General features: G+C 35.9%; 1 protein-coding gene across 1 annotated transcript in view; it reads left to right on the top strand.

Moving 5' to 3' along the window:
• The window catches only part of LOC107670166 (melatonin receptor type 1A-A-like), a 13,374-nt gene that overhangs the window by 7,104 nt on the left and 1,880 nt on the right, over positions 1 to 4,390 (top strand). The window lies entirely within an intron of this gene.

Below are 4,390 nucleotides of genomic sequence, written 5' to 3'. Positions count from 1 at the left end.
CGCAGCGCCTGAAAATAGGCTTATTGGAAGTTACCTAGCTGGGACTATTTTCAGGCGCTGCGTAATATCATTGCGCCTGCTGCACCCATGGTACGGCAGCAAAGTTTATTTGGTGCTTTATAAGGAAAGAGACCTGTCACAGGTGGTCTCTGCTTAAAGATGAATGTGGATCTGCAGACTTCCAGGTTCTGACAGTTTCATTCACAGTGCATATCACAGAAACCTGAAGGACTTAAACCATGAGATTGTATCTAATTTTTTCGGTGTTCCCTTTAAACAGTATAATAGCACTGTTCAATTTCCAATGACTTCAATTCGAAAGGATAGCAAAACTTTCTAGTATACGGTATAGCCTTTGGACTCTATTAAACACCAAAATGCATAGATGAATTACATTTGATTGTTTTAAACATTATCATTGATCATATTTAATGTCCAGTTCCTCACTGAATAAACAAACCTCGACATCTGGATTTGAGATGTTCAAAAGCTCTAGTATTGTGCTGGGAATCTTATGAGATCACTAAAGTATTGAATCCCATAATGTTTTGGATTCTGAATCAACTGAACTGCAAATGACATAGCGCTACAGGAAAATGACGCCATGACAACGCTGATTGACTGATGTCACCACACAAACGCTTCACTTGTGACTATCCTGAGCTGTGATGTCAAAGGCAGCAGACAGGAACAATGTAAATTCATTTCATGCTTTTAAGAGCCCAACAAAAACAAACCAGGCTCTGGCAAAAGTCCTACTATACTATAATGAAATATTGAATGCGTGGCTGCTTTTGAATGGCTGACACTGGAGAAAGATGCCTTTTAGATCCAGATGATGTAATTTCATTTTAATGACATCTAGCCACTGTGTTGATAAGAGAACATGCTCTACCACATTTCCTCCCAAAAAAGTTGTGTGTAACCGTTTAGTCTTCATTACCATCTCCAACTACTATAAATACATTCACCTCTGCATCCTGTAGGCCTGTCCAGCACAGAGGAAAGATCTGTCTGCGCTTAAACAAGAGTAAAATGGTTATCTTCTGTGGTGAAAAAAAGAGAAAATCTCATTTACACCTTAGGCAGTTTCATGCTGAAGAAACTTTTGTCTTTTTGAGTGTTTTATTAAACAAGCCGGCTAAAGAGTCACTCATCAGTGAATCTGACTACAGTGGTCATGCTGTGCAGTATGTTTTTTTTTTTTTTAGCTCAGTTGAATGACCTACTGTCTTGACATTATTTTGCAGTACCCAGTCTTTTGTATTTCGTCACATACAACTCACACTGAAAGCTCACGACTCGTATATAATTTCTTTTGCCATAGCGCTGAATTTGTGTTGCCAAGCTAAAGGCGGTCACTCACAGACACCAGTCAGAGGGACGTCACTGAATCAGGCTAATGGTTCATTGAGTTTAACCAAATTTATCCTCTCTTGCTTTCTTTCTCTACTTTCTGATGGCTTTGCATCTGTTATATAGCATATGTGATATGCTAAATCAAAAACTTCTTGGTGGACATATTAGAGTATATGTCTATATACTCTATATATTAGAGCCACATACAATAGAATTGACAATAAAGCAGACTTGACTTGACTTGACTTGATATGACTTAAACAAAATCAGGGGAAAGACCAAGTTAATACTTGCTTTGTAGATGCACTACAAGGGTGCAATTGCTTGTTTAAAAATACAGTAAAAACAGTAAAATTGTGAAATACTATTACAATTTAATATAACTGTTTTCTATTTGAATGTATTTTAAAATGGAATTGATTCCTGTGATGCTAAAGCTGAATTTTCGGCATCATTACTCCAGTCTTCAGTGTCACATGGTCCTTCAGAAATCATTCTAAAATGCTGATTTGCTGCTCAAGACACATTATTAACATCATCATTTTTTAAGATTCTTTGATGAATAAAGTTCAAAAGAACAATGTTTATTTGAGTTAGAAAGCTTTTGTAACATTATACATGTCTTTGCTGTCATGGCGCAGTGGTGTGGATGAAGAGGAGTTGAGGTGTGGATCTATATTGAATACTGAATTTATTCAAGGAAACCAAAAACTTAGGAACACAGGAATCCAATACAAAAATAAGTTTCATAGTTTACTATCAACATGAAATTTAGGTTATACAGTATGAAAAGAACCGACAAAGGAATGCTAGATCAAAGGGCTATATATACAAAAGAAAAAGGAAACTAAATTAGAAACAGGTGATACTAGAAGCAAAAAAATAAATAAAATAGAAGCAATGGAAATATAATACAAACTAAAAGTCTTTAGAAACACAAACTAAACATAAGTCACTTTTAATCATTTTAATGTATCCTTGCTGAATAAAAGTAATAAAAATAATTTATTAAAAAAAAAAAAAAACTTACTGACCCCAAACTTCAGAATGGTAGTATATGTATTCATGATTAAAATTTTTCAAATAAAGAAATTATGCTATGGTTGATATTTTTGTTTTCATGCTATGGCTCAAACACTAAAGTGTGGTGATTGTAACACCAAGGGCATGGGTTTGATTCCCAGGGAATACTAGAACTGTTAAAATGTAAAATGCTTTGAATGAAAGTTTCTGTCAAATGCATGACAGTAAATGTAAACAATAGATCTCACAAGGTAATTTAATCATATAGTGCATAGCAGGAAGAAAGAAAAAAAGCAGCCACATAAACAATTAGATGTAGAAGAGTTAACAGAATGAGAAATTCTCTGTGCACTCCTCTGGCTCTCAAAGGATTGTGTGAATCTGGCCGTGAATTTATCTCACTGTATGTGTGGTGGTGTGGAAAAATCATAACCAAAGGTTTGCCCTGCAGCATATATGCCATTAGTGGCACAAACAAACCCTCTAGGGAGAAGTGACGTGCTTGTAAGGGCTTTTACTCTACAGTCTCAGAGTCTTTGCCTCTTATGCTACTGTAGAATTGACAAATTGATCAGTGCTGCATTCAGATTTGAAGTGGGAAGTTGATATTTTTTTTTACATTTTATCATTTTTGAGACAGGAGCATGATTTAATTGTGATCATTTTCAATATTGTACGTTGTAGTGTCTGTCCAAACAAACGAAAATATATGTGTGCTAAAACTAGATATGAAAATATGATGAATATTTAATGACATCACATTGACAGTTGTATTATACTGGTTCTAGTAGTTTGATATGAACTTACAGACAAAAATTCTAACTAACAACTAGCACACCATCTCATTGTGACATGGTGTTGTATGTTAAACTCTATTTGCAAACACTGTAATTAAACAGGTGATTTTCCCAGATCAGAGTTAGCAAAAAACTTTAAGAACTTAAGTTGTAAACTTAAAAACTTCCTTCCAGTTGTAATAATATAAAGCATAAAGAACTCTTGAGAATATAAACTTCATCTTGTTGCAGTTGTACACTCAAAATAATGACGTCTCACATGAAGTCTATAACTGCAGATGACTTCTGCAGTGCGATTTGTGGTCCATGCTACAGGGCCCCTGCTGGGCTTTCCAAATCTCTGTTCATATTTTCCCACTTTCTGCTAGTCGTCCTCAGTTCAAATGGAACTTTAGGAACACAACAGTTGAAAATAGAGGAGCCGCTGAGATGTCACAGAAATAATTTACTGAGTCACTGTTCTGGAACGATCTTCTGCTCCGATGATTCCTCTTAACATTGAGCTAAATTTGCTAAATCATGAATGTATTTATTTGGCAATCCTTCAGGATTACAAGATTTGCACAGCATGTAGTGTATACGAGATAAAAATGCTAGTATGTAAGTGCAATGTTCCACATCTGATCTGCATGTTGAGAAAGTTAGACTGATTCACATTCTGAGTATTTTACCTTTTCTTTCTCAGTGGGCCAAAGAGTGAGTATAGAAGTCAATAGAATGAGTATAGAAAATCTTCCAGACCATTTAAAGTTCCTTGTAATAGAACTGGCTTCTTCTTGTTCAGTTCACTTCTTCTTGGCAGGCTAGGTGATTTGGTTCAAAAACATTTTTTGTTATGCTGGTTGAAAGTCTCTTTACATCCCGAAAGCAATCACTAAGTTAAGTGGTCTAAATGTATTTATATGTATTTATGTCGCCTGTGGAAGGTGTAGGACCATAGAATGTTCGTCCAGTCATATCCCTCGGTCCGAGGGCTATGATAGGCTGTCCTACCTGCCTGTCACTGTATGTATTTGCATACCTCTGTGCACCCTGTTCGCACAGACATGAAACGTCATCAGCTCGTTCTGTTACGCTATTGCAGACCGAGCGAGAATGGAAGGTGTTATTTTTGTAATATAATGCGCTTTGTAATGTAATGTACAGTGGGTACGGAAAGTATTCAGACCCCCTTCAATTTTTCACTCTTTGTTATATTGCAGCCATTTGCT

The sequence above is a fragment of the Sinocyclocheilus anshuiensis genome, unplaced genomic scaffold (genome assembly GCF_001515605.1).
Source record: "Sinocyclocheilus anshuiensis isolate Anshui unplaced genomic scaffold, SAMN03320099.WGS_v1.1 scaffold640, whole genome shotgun sequence".
In the NCBI taxonomy this organism is placed as follows: domain Eukaryota; kingdom Metazoa; phylum Chordata; class Actinopteri; order Cypriniformes; family Cyprinidae; genus Sinocyclocheilus; species Sinocyclocheilus anshuiensis.
The sequence above is the reverse complement of the archived record's forward strand: the minus strand, read 5'-3'. Positions and strand labels throughout refer to the sequence as shown.